A 13,373-nucleotide genomic window follows, 5' to 3' on the forward strand; every position below is an offset into this window, starting at 1 on the left:
GAGCGGTTCATTCCACATTTCTTTGATTCTTCTTGCACTGAATTCGTTTTTTTTTTAAGGCGTTTTTTTTTTTTTTTTTCTTGCCTGTTACTTAAGCGAAGAAGGGCCGGCGAGCTGCTTCGACGGACAAAAACGGGAAGCGGCCGACGTGGAGGGGCCGACCGCTCGGACCCAGTTGCAGACGCGACGGACGAGAGAGACTTTACTGAATGTGGATTTGTACATAGGACAATTTAGAAATAATATCTAAGTGACTCTTCTGTTTCCTGGGTTTGTTTGTTGGTCGCTGTTAGTCGAGCTGTGCCTAATTTATTGTCAAAATTAGGAGATATCTTTTCAACCGGGGCCTGGATTCATGTACAAGAGCAGACTTGGCATTAGAGTCACGTTAGTCGCTGAAATCGCAAGCTCGTAATCAAAAAGTTTGTGTAAACGCTCGCTACGTGACTGTTTAAGTGTTCAGTGTTCCAGTATTCATGACGCTCATATTAGACGAGTTTCTGATCTACGTTCTAATGTTGTTTCCTCATCAAATCGAAATCATTTGGATAATTTCAGCCCCAGAATTGACAATCTCGACTAAACCTAAAGTAAAAAGTAGCTGTTAACTTAAACTACCGCTTCATGACATCACAAGGTGGAACAGTGTGGAATAAATTTTGAGTCAAATAGTACAAAGAATGATTTTAAAACATGAAGCAAAAAAGTATAAACGTAAAAATAATCAAACAAAAAAAGTAATCAATCAAATTATTTGTGTAATCGTGTAAAACAGGGGTGTCAAACTCATTTTGGTCCAGGGGCCGTGTCCAACCGACTTTGATCCCAAAGTGTCCGGATCAGAAAACTCATGTCATATAAACCCCAAAAATAACAATAAGTTCAAATATTTGTACAGAGAAATGCAGAAATCTTTTTTTAATTGATGAACTCTTTCTTTTACAAAATATTATTATGAACAACCTGAAACTTTAAGAAAAATGCAATTTTTAACACAATGTTTTAACAGGAACTTGTATGTAAATAGGAATAAGTACATTTTTCTTGTAAAATCCTGCACTCACGTCCACGTTTTCTAATTTTTGACATTTTTCTGATGAGGTTGTCACGGTCAACAGTCAAAACGATCGTCCTTTAAGAGCGTTTGGAAAGAGACAAGTCTTCATTTGTGCTGCTCTGGTGGGAGGGGCCACGTACAGAGACGCTGGAGACGCTGCTGTGATAAACACCACAGAAAATTATCAATATTTTAATAGAAAATATCATTAAATCAATCAAAATCAGCCGAGCGCTAGATTAAAGGTCTTGCAGGGCTGGATCCGGCCCCCGGGCCGTATGTTTGACACCCTTAGTGTAAAATATCTGTCTTCGGCTTTTTAGAAACATTTTGCTTTTGTTCCGCGTCTTAGTTTAGTTTGATGCCATTTTCTTTGGTTCTGTCCCTGCGTTCGAGTCTCTCAAGCGTTTGATTAAGTCCAAGTGGGAGTCAGAAGATAATAAAACACAGGGTCATTTTTGGTGCTGGTTTGACACAAATGTTAGAGGTGGGTGGGATTTCCATGGGCGCGTTCCCATTGGCTCATTTATGTTTGACGGACAGCTGAGCTCCAGAAGCTGTTGTGGACGTTTCCTGTTGAGGTTTTGGTGCTCAGAGCTTTTCTAATGTTAATGTTCTAATGTTCTTCTGGAACAACATTATTCTGTACAGTGGAAGTTCAGGACAAACGCCAAACCGTTAAAACCTCAACAGGAAACGTCACAACAGCTTTCAGAGCTTCCAAACATAAATTGGCCAATGGGAATGCACTTTGGAAATCCCACCCACCTTCACGTCTGGAATAAAACTGCACCAAAAAAATCAAACAGAAGCAGAATAAGAACCAACGAAAAAGGCACCGAACAAAACTGAGAAACACACGGAACAAAAACTTTAAAAATGTAAAATTTTATAAAAAAATTGAAAAAAATATTTTCTTTTATTTTACTTTTTTTGTTAGATCTTTTTGCTTGACGTTTTAAAAGCATTGTTTCAACGATCTGACTCAAAATTTATTCCGAAGAACAGAGCATTTTGAGAGTTCTAGAGGGAGATAATCAGACGTGCGAACGAAACAAAACTCCAGGTGTGTTTTTGATGAGAGAACAAAATTATAACGAGGGTTAAAGCTCACAAGAGTCAAAAACGGTAGAGCGCAAGTTTTCCTTACTGAAAAACGTAAAAGTGCATAAGGTACAAACCCACTCCGACCGAATATATAAAACGTTCTTGAAGGACGCCAACACTTTTCGAGCGTCGAGTTTGCACCTTACCCACTTTTACATTTTTTAAAATTTTTTTTAAGGGTAACAATGTGTTTTTTGATATTTTTGCACACTCCTATTACATATCTGAGGCAAGGCGAGTTTATTTGTACGACACAACGTCATTCAAAGTGCTTTACAGGAGAAGAAATACGTTAAAATCACAACACAAACCAATCAACAGTGTTGGGGAGTAACAGATTACATGTACTGGAGTAATGTAATCAGAGTACAAATTATGAGTAACTGTATTCAGTTACAGTTACTGTTTCAGTGAGTGGTAATTGGATTACAGTTACTTTGTTGCAATAAGTGGATTACACGGCGGGATTTTTCTGTTTTCCCATTATTTTTATTTACTGTTTTTTTTTTTGTTTTCGAAAATTCCACTCATTGCTGGAAATTAAACCAGGTCTAAACCAGGACTAAAGCCAGATCTAAACCAGATCTAAACCAGGACTAAACCATAAATAAACCAGGACTAAACCAGGACTAAACCAGGACTAAAACCAGATCTAAACAGGACTAAACCAGACTAAACCATAAAACCAGATCTAAAACCAGGACTAAACCAGGACTAAAAGCCAGATCTAAACCAAGAATAAAACCATTTCTAAACTAGATCTAAAACAGGACTAAAACCAGGACTAAACCATAAATAAACCAGGACTAAACCAGGACTAAAACCAGATCTAAACCAGGACTAAAACCAGATCTAAACCAGGACTAAAGCAGGACTAAACCAGGCCTAAACTAGATCTAATCTAGATCTAAACCAGGACTAAAACCAGGACTAAAACCAGAACTAAAACCAGAACTAAAGCAGGACTAAACCAGGACTAAACCAGGACTAAACCAGGACTAAACAGGACTAAAGCAGGACTAAAGCAGGACTAAACCAAGACTAAACCAGGCCTAAACTAGATCTAATCTAGATCTAAACCAGGACTAAAACCAGATTTAAACCAGGACTAAAACCAGGACTAAACCAGGACTAAACCAGGACTAAACCAGGACTAAACCAGGACTAAACCAGGACTAAACCAGGACTAAACCAGGATTTAACAGGACTAAACCATGCAGCGTGGACCGTGTCTCCTCCTCTTCTATCAATAATATTTTTAATACGGTTAAGTTTCTTTGTCTTTGCTTCTCTACAACAAATCAAGTAATCCAAAGTATTCAGATTACATTACTCACTTTAAGTCATTTAATGGATTCCGTTACAAACTACACGTTGGGGGATGTAATCTGTAATCTGTAGGGGAATCCATTTTAAAAGTCACCTTCCCAACACTGCCAATCAAAACATAAATAATCGTCGTCAAATTCAAAAGCGAGAGAGCGTACGAGATCGGTGCGTCCTTGCTTTTTGAAACTGAAAGCCAAGTGTGTGTGTGCGTGTACGTGCGTCCCGGCCCGCGGTACCGGACTTTACTCGGAGTGTATGACTGTACAATAGGTTTTAGTGATGTCCACACTGCTGTTAATAGAGCCACTGCATGTGAGATGCTTGGGGTAGCTGGGCTTTCGAAACTCAAAACCCTTTGGTAGCAGCCCAGCAAAGCCACTGTAAATACTGAATGTTTTCTCCCGAGTATTTGCCATTTACGTTTTTGCATTGTGTGTTTGTTTTGTTTTTTTGTTTTTGTTTGTTTGTTTGGTTTTTTTTTCAAAGTTGCGTTGTGTAACTTTTGCGGCGGAGCGTCCGTCAGATGCTTTCCTCCGCCGAGATGTTACTGCTTCGTCTGGAATGTTTCACAGTTCTACAAATCCGACCGACTCGCAGTCAGAATGTCCGTTTTTCGAGGTATTTTTGAGCTACTATATAAAACTATGGAGTAAGAAAGTGTTCAGAAATATTCATACGCGCAGGAGAGAAATCGATGTATATTTGTCTATAGTTGAGCGTAAAATAAATGTTCGTAGACTCTCGATTGAGTTCAGTCGTACATAAAATGTGTTTTTGTGTATTTTATCTGTCAGAATAAGAATGGGAAAGTTACGACGTCGAGAATTATAATCGCGAAATGAAAATTTACGATTTATGAAATTTACGATCAACTTTCTTCAGTACGAACATGAATTCAAACGCGACTCGACTGTCAAAAATACGTCATCACTTCACGGGAATTATTTATTGAGCAGAAGAAACCAGGACTGAACCAGGACTAAAACAGGTTTAAACCAGGACTACACCAAAACTGAACCAGGACTGAACTAGGACTAAACCAGGACAGAACCAGGTCTAAAACGGGTCTAAAACAGGACTATAACACGATTAAATCAAAACTGAACCAGGTTTAAACCAACCAGGACTGAACCAGGACTAAACCAAAACTGAACCAGGACTGAACCAGGACTAAACCAAAACTGAACCAGGACTGAACCAGGTCTAAACCAGGTCTAAACCAGGTCTGAACCAGGTCTAAACCAGGTCTAAACCAGGTCTGAACCAGGTCTAGGAACCAAGGAACTGAACCAGGGACTGAACCAGGACTGAAACCAGGACTAAACCAGGACTAAACCAGATCTAAACCAGGACTAAACCAAAACTGAACCAGGACTAAACCAGGACTAAACCAGAACCAGGACTGAACCAGGACTGAACCAGGACTGAACCAGGACTGAACCAGGACTGAACCAGGTCTAAACCAAAACTGAACCAGGACTAAACCAAAACTGAACCAGGACTAAACCAGGTCTAAACCAAAACTGAACCAGGACTGAACCAGGATGAAACCAGGACTAAAGCAGGACTAAAGCAGGTCTAAAGCAGGTCTAAAGCAGGTCTAAACCAGGTCTAAACCAAAACTGAACCAGGACTGAACCAAAACTGAACCAGGACTGAACCAGGACTAAACCAGGTCTAAACCAAAACTGAAACCAGGACTAAACCAGGACTAAACCAAAACTGAACCAGCAGGACTAAACCAGACGTGTTTTTGACAGTCGAGTCACGTTTGTGAATTAATTTTTGTACTGAAGAAACCGTAATCATAAATTTTTCATTTCGCGATTATAATTCTCGACGTCGTAACTTTCCAATTCTTATTCTGACGGATAAAAAACACAATAACACATTTTACGTACGACTGGACTCATCCGAGAGTTTACGAATATTCATTTAACTCTCAACTACAGACAAATACGCACCGATTTCTCTCCTACGCGCAGGAATATTTCTGAAACGCTTTCTTACTCCACATAAAACCACTTGTGACTGAATAAATATAAAGTAGAGCGGTTTAATGTCACACTGCGGAACATTCCAGACGACGACGGAGCCCGAATGATAAAAGTTACACATCGCGCCTTCGAGTTCATTTCCAATCGCGCGTGTAACTTTCTGTGGTCCTTGTGAGTTTTGAGGGCTGCTGCTTCAGTCTGTGTGTAATATATTTCAATGTTCTTCATATTTGTGGGCTCTGTGTTCATCTTTTTAAAGGGATAGAACCATATTTTGGAAAACGTGGGTCTATCGGATACGGGGGAATTGTTGCCTGACCGTTTTCGCGCTTCTGCGTTCTGTTCGAATCCAGAAGGAGCCGGAATCGGACCGTAGAGCGCGGGAAAACCTCTGTCCTCACTCGGGATTTTTGCATTTGTTTCGTATGTTTGTGTTTCTCTCAAAGGCGGAAATCGTCTCCTCTTGGGAATTCTCACATCATTCAAGAACAAAATATAAAACTACTTTTACCCGAGATCAGTAAGAGTTTGTTTTTTCGAGTTTTGTTTCGACTTCCGAGCAGCCGTGTTTGTTTTGGTTTTAAACGGAGCGTGCTTCTCTCTGATTGGTCAATCCGCCCGTCAGTCACGCCCTCTGAAATCGGGGAGATGCAGGATACAGCTCCAGGTTAGTGTTGTTCCGATGCCGTTTTGAGGAGGGGATCCGATCCGATACTGATACTTGGCCTTAGTTTCTTCGCCGATATAAGTAAACGAAGGCAAATCAACACAAAAGCAAAAGATAATAACTATTAAAAGCCGATTTTTTTGAGAAAATCTACAAGAATTATGAGTCATGTTTAAGGATTTCAGCACTTTCTGTATTTCTACTTTCTCTGCTGCAGTGGACAAAACCAACAGTGAGGACGGGAAAAAGACGACTCAGACTTTGTGTAGAGAGTAAACAAAGTCAGATTTGACATGGTTCTGGGTGCGCTGGACTCTGTCATCAGTGTTGGGAAGGTGACTTTTAAAATGTAATCCCCTACAGATTACAGATTACATACCCCAAAATGTAGTTTGTAATGGAATCAGTTAAATTACTTAAGGTGAGTAATGTAATCTCAATACTTTGGATTACTTCATATTGCTGTAGAGAAGCAAAGACGAGGAAATCATAACATAAGATGTTTTTTAGTCCTGTTAAATCCTGGTTTAGTCCTGGTTTAGACCTGGTTTTTGTCCTGGTTTAGGTCTAATTTAGGTCTAGTTTAGATATAGTTTAGACCTGTTTTTAGTCCTGGTTTTAGTCCTGGTTTAGATCTGGTTTAGTCCTGGTTTAGACCTGGTTTAGACCTGGTTTAGACCTGGTTTAGTTTCCGGCAATGAGTGGAATTATCGAAAAACAGGAAAATCCCTCTGTGTAATCCATTTATTTCAACAAAGTAACTGTAATCCAATTACCACTCACTGAAACAGTAACTGTAACTGAATACAGTTACTCATAATTTGTACTCTGATTACTCCGGTACATGTAATCTGTTACTCCCCAACACTGTAGCTTTAGAAGGACGACCACACGTCCCAGTGTTGAGCCTGTGTCCTTGTCCCAACAGATTTATACAAAACCACTGATTTGTCCCAGTTTTATTGAAGAAAAGTCCCAGGTGTCTCTGTTTTTGACCAGTTTGATCTAAACCAGGACTAATCTGATCCTCGTCAACAGTAAAGAGGAGCATAAACGGACATTTGTTTTGCCAAAATACACAAAATCATGTTTGCAAATGAACTTAAAGCAAAAAAAATGCAGCAACAGAAGCCACAAAGTCCCTTTGCTCAGTTTCATTTCTCTCCAGCGACTAAGTCAGGAATCAGAATAAACTAAACCAGACATGTCGAACTCAAACTCACAGAGGCCAAAATTAAAAACTGGGACTAAGTCGTGGGCCAAACTAAATATTTATTGAAAAATTTCAACAGCATCTGCATGTTTCCTCTTCTTCTGAGATCTGTAATATTAAACCTTTTCTTATTCAAATAAATGTTTAATAATAGTTTTGCTTAAACACTGAACTGAGAACAAGCAAAATATAAAATAACATTTTAAATAAATAGTTTCTATAGTCTATCTCAGGCATGTCCAAACTATGGCCCATGGGCCAAATGCGGCCCTCGGACAAATTTGTCTTGGCCCTCAGGCTTCCAGGCGAATTGGCCCAAATTACCTTATATCAATTAAAAATTTACTTTTTACTGCAAGTTTTTTGAAAATTGACTTTGATAACGTGAATATTGAATATTTAGTGTGAGGATCAAAGCATGAATAAATGATGGATCATTGTAATGTTTTAATCCTGCACAAATTGCAATTATTCTCTGTACTGAGCACCAGTCTACAGTCCTCTGCTTCATCTGTGTTTAGATGTGTGGCCCTTGATGAAAAAAGTTTGACACCTCTGGTCTTTGTGAAACCGGCAGCTCTGATACATGTTTGTTAGGATCTCGAGGGCCAAATTTGTCGGCACTAGACGTTTTGCAAGAACCCTGGATGTTGTAGACGGCGCACCGACCAATCAGTGAAGAGCTGAACCAACCCGAGCTGTGATATCAACCTGCAGACGCTCTCCTCCTTTGGACTTTTTTTTGTCAAATGCAAACTTCACATTTTTTATTGCACCTTTAATTCGCAGTTTCACCTCACAGAAATGACAATGATCGTCGACAGACATGTTCACTCTCTGCTTTGTTTGCTGTTGTGTCGGCGATTACTTGGACACCACCGCGCGTTCTGGCGCATTACATACACAAATAAACAAGTTTTCTTCTACTTTTATTTGTTAAATAATAATTTCTTTGTACGTAGGGGAGATTTAAGTCAAATTTCTAACCCCCAAAAACATCCAAAGTGGGAAAATCTTAAATATAAGTAAGTCTTAAGAAAAAACTTTTGTGCTGGAGACTCCGTCAAATGCTTTTCTGTTATTGCTTTGTCTGGAATGTTCCACAGTCTGGCATTAAACCTTTCTGTCTTCATGGAGCCCAAACCAGACCAAGCTACAGGTCAGATCTGTGGAGAGGCGACCCCGCTCACAGTCAGAATGTCTGTTTTTCTAGGTATTTTTTGAGCTATAAAACCACATGTAATTCAACAAATGTCAAGTAGAGATGTTTAATGTCACACTGTGGAACATTTCGAGAAGAGAAATGACGTATCCGTAGAAACGAGCAGGTGACGGACCCCAAATTAAAAAGTTACACAATGCACCTTTAAGAGCTGCTCATACAGTATATCTGGGGTAAAAAACGCCTTTGAAATTGTAACTAAAAAAACAAAAAAACTTAAATTTGTGGTGAGAATTTGTGCTTGTTATTTACAGTGTCGGGAAGGTGACTTTTCAAATGTAATCCCCTACAGATTACAGATTACATACTCCAAAATGTAGTTTGTAACAGAATCCATTAAATTATTTAAAGTGAGTAATGTAATCTGAATACTTTGGATTACTTGATATTGTCGTGCTTTTTAAAACTACATGAACGTAACAAACACATCCTGAAAATTCATGTTTGTTCTCTTCAAATTGGCCCTGGTTTAGACCTGGTTTAGACCTGGTTTAGACTTAGTTTAGACCTGGTTTAGACCTGGTTTAGTCCTGGTTTTAGTCCTGGTTTAGTCCTGGTTTAGACCTGGTTTAGACCTGGTTTAGTCCTGGTTTAGACCTGGTTTAGACTTGTTTAGTCCTGGTTTAGACCTGGTTTAGTCCTGGTTTAGTCCTGGTTTAGTCCTGGTTTAGTCCTGGTTTAGACCTGGTTTAGACCTGGTTTAGTCCTGGTTTAGTCCTGGTTTAGTCCTGGTTTAGACTTAGTTTAGACCTGGTTTAGTCCTGGTTTTAGTCCTCGTTTAGACCTGGTTTAATCCTGGTTTAAACCTGGTTTAGTCCTGGTTTAGTCCTGGTTTAGTCCTGGTTTAGACCTGGTTTAGTCCTGGTTTAGACCTGGTTTAGTCCTGGTTTAGTCCTGGTTTAGACCTCCTGGTTTAGACCTGGTTTAGTCCTGTTTAGACCTGGTTTTAGTCCTGGTTTAGACCTGGTTTAGTCCTGGTTTAGTCCTACCTGGTTTAGTCCTGGTTTAGTCCTGGTTTAGTCCTGGTTTAGACTTAGTTTAGCCCAAAATGTGAAAACAGTAAAATCCCTCTGTGTAATCCATTTATTTCAACAAAGTAACTGTAATCCAATTACCACTCACTGAAACAGTAACTGTAACTGAATACAGTTACTCATCATTTGTACTCTGATTACATTACTCTGGTACATGTAATCTGTTACTCTTCAACACTGGTTATTTATACCAACCCGGGTGTGTCCCAGTTTAGAGTTTTTTAAAATCTCGTCACTGTTCTTCCTCTGAGTGTTGAATGAAACAGAAAACACACACTGAAGTTCTCGTAGACGTGCAAATGTCAAAAAGAAACATCAATATAAAAGTGAAAAAAATAATAAAAAAGCAAACACAGATGACCGTTGTCCAAAGATTTTTTTGTTTTTAAATGTTTCGTTAAAAAAAGCCTTTGTCAGATCATTTTTCTTGCTTTGGACATTAGGAATTCAGGAAAACTTAGAGCTGTAACGGATCAGAGAGTTGGTCTGAGGACTCGCCGACAGTGTTGGGAGTAACAGATTACATGTACCAGAGTAATCAGAGTACAAATGATGAGTAACTGTATTCAGTTACAGTTACTGTTTCAGTGAGTGGTAATTGGATTACAGTTACTTTGTTGAAATAAATGGATTACACAGAGGGATTTTCCTGTTTTTACATTTTGGGGTAAACTAGATCTAAACCAGGTCTAAACCAGGACTAAACCAGGTCTAAACTAGATCTAAACCAGGTCTAAACCAGGACTAAAACAGGTCTAAACCAGGTCTAAAACCAGGTCTAAACCAGGACTAAACCAGGACTAAAACCAGGTCTAAACTAGAATCTAAACCAGGACTAAAACCAGGTCTAAACTAGATCTAAACCAGGTCTAAACCAGGTCTAAACCAGGACTAAAACCAGGACTAAACCAGGAAACTAAAAACCAGGTCTAAACTAGATCTAAACCAGGTCTAAACCAGGACTAAAACCAGGTCTAAACTAGATCTAAAACCAGGTCTAAACCAGGTCTAAACCAGGTCTAAAACAGATCTAAACCAGGACTAAAACCAGGTCTAAACTAGACTAAACCAGGTCTAAACTAGACTAAACCAGGTCTAAAACAGGTCTAAACAGGTCTAAACCAGGTCTAAACCAGGATAAAACTAAAATCTAAACAGGACTAAACCAGGACTAAAAGGTCTAAACTCTAAACTAGATCTAAACCAGGTCTAAAACAGGATTAACAGGACTAAACCAGGACTAAAACCAGGTCTAAACTAACCAGAAACAGGATTTAACAGGACTAAATCCTGCTGTGTGGACGTGTCTCCTCGACTTCTATCAATAATATTTTTAATACGGTTAAGTTTCCTCGTCTTTGTTTCTCTACAGCAAATCAACTAATCCAAAGTAATCAGATTACATTACTCACTTTAAGTAAATTAACGGATTCTGTTACAAACTACATTCTGGTGTATGTAATCTGTAATCTGTAGGGGATTACATTTTCAAAGTCCCAACACTGCTCGCCGATACGATACCTAAAAAATGTGCGGTATCGGTATCGGAACAAACCTGCTCCAGATCCACTCGTTTTTGTAAAGTTTTGTCAGATAAATTAGTCGTTTAATCCTTAATACAGTTTTATTTTTTTATTTTTTTTATTTTTTTTCCTCGTTTGAAGCAGCAGACAGAAGCAGCAGTTTCTTTTCCGGGGATTAGATTGACATTTCTGCATGGATCTGTCCGCTGAAAGATTAAACGGGACATATTATAAAAAAAAAAAAAAAGACTTAAATCATGTTGTGACAGTTTTCTCTCTTTAACTCACCGAGAGCCGTTTTAGTCGAGATTAAATAAGATCTGTGAGTCAGGTTTTAATGACGGGATTCTGCTCAAAGTTCACATCTCCAACGCGTCCAGAAGAATCGACAAAAGACTCAAAATCCGAACTGACAAACGAAAACTAAAAGTCACATTTCGGGACGTGTTTGTGCAGATCCGAACTACAAGGCGAGCAGCTTTTGTGGAGATTTGCGGTTTTGTGGAGGAAATTACGGTGCTCCAAAAACTGCCTCCTTTGAGATTTGCGGGAAAAAAAAGGTCACATGGGCACTGTGATATAAAAACAACAACAACTATCATGCTAACGTGCCCTTCCTGATTCCCGGAAGGTTTAAATGTAATGATTTTCTAATTTGGATTTAATCTGGCGTGTAAATCCAATCTGCAAATGTAAATTATACACAAGTTTTACACAAATCCTACGACAGAGTATAAGGGTCAGATAAACAAAAATAAAAGATGCTGGCGCTACAAGAATAAAGTCGTAACATTTCGACATTAAAGTTGTAATATTATGAGAATAAAGTCGAAGCCAGAAAAAGTCATAATTTTACGAGAATAAAGTCGTAGTCAAAATAAAGTCGTAATTTTATGAGAATAAAGTCGTAGTCAAAATAAAGTCGTAATTTTATGAGAATAAAGTCGTAGTCAAAATAAAGTCGTAATTTTATGAGAATATCGGCCGCTCGGAAAGTCTGACTGAGTGGAGAATGGAGAATTTGGAGCATTTTGTAAAGGAGAAGAATCCGTGTATCATTCGTTCATTTGACTGAATCAGGACTAAATCAGGTCCAGAACCAAACCAGAAAGACCAGGATTGAGGCCGGGGCCAGACCAGGACTGAAAACGGTTTAGTTCTGGTTTAGTCCTGGTTTAAGTCACGGAAATGGGAAATAGCGTTTGGCGTAACTTTAAAATGCGATGCGGGACTAATGCGCCGCATACGGACTGAACCAGGACTGAACCAGGACTGAACTCAGGACTGAACTGAATCCGGATTGAACCGTTTTCAGTCCTGGTCTGGTCCCGGTCTCAGTCTTGGTCCCTGACTCAGTCCTTGTCTAAGTCCTGGTCTCAATCCTGGTCTGGTCTCGGACCTCGTTTAGTCCTGGTTTAGTCCTGGTTTAGTCCTGGTTCAGTCCTGGTTCAGTCCTGGTTTAGTCCTGGTTCAGTCCTGGTTTAGTCCTGGTTTAGTCCTGGTTAGTCCTGGTTTAGTCCTGGTTCAGTCCTGGTTTAGTCCTGAGTCCTGGTTCAGTCCTGGTTCAGTCCTGGTTCAGTCCTGGTTCAGTCCTGGTTTAGTCCTGGTTCAGTCCTGGTTCAGTCCTGGTTCAGTCCTGGTTTAGTCCTGGTTTAGTCCTGGTTTCAGTCCTGGTTCAGTCCTGGTTCAGTCCTGGTTTAGTCCTGGTTCAGTCCTGGTTTCAGTCCTGGTTTTAGTCCTGGTTCAGTCCTGGTTCAGTCCTGGTTTAGTCAGTCCTGGTTTCAGTCCGGAGGTGCAAATAATGAAGAAAATTGTTGTTCGTTTTCTTATTTTTGGTTTTATATTGAAAAACAAGGTTCTTCTTCTGCTGCATTTTTCACTTTGAAGTCATAATAAAATTAAAGTCATTCTTGTAATATTATAATTTTATTCTCATAATATTACGACTTTAATGTTGAAATGTTATGACTTTATTCTCGTAGCGCCAGCAAGTTTTTTTTTAAAATTTTTTATCTGACCCTTATTCTCCGTCGTACAAATCCAGAAGCAATTTGCGAAGAAAAGTTGAAAAATGTGTTGAAAATTACAACAAGTAGAGGGTTCTAGTTTAGAGATCGTCATATTGTTGACTAGTTTGATTCTTCAGACGGTTTCACTTCGTAGAAACCATCTGACCTCGCAGCATTAGGATTCGTTCGCTCAACTGTAGGCGGGTACTTTTTTT

The sequence above is a fragment of the Boleophthalmus pectinirostris genome, unplaced genomic scaffold (assembly GCF_026225935.1).
Source record: "Boleophthalmus pectinirostris isolate CB_2022bp ecotype Guang Dong unplaced genomic scaffold, ASM2622593v1 HiC_scaffold_18, whole genome shotgun sequence".
Classification (NCBI taxonomy): Eukaryota; Metazoa; Chordata; class Actinopteri; order Gobiiformes; family Gobiidae; genus Boleophthalmus; species Boleophthalmus pectinirostris.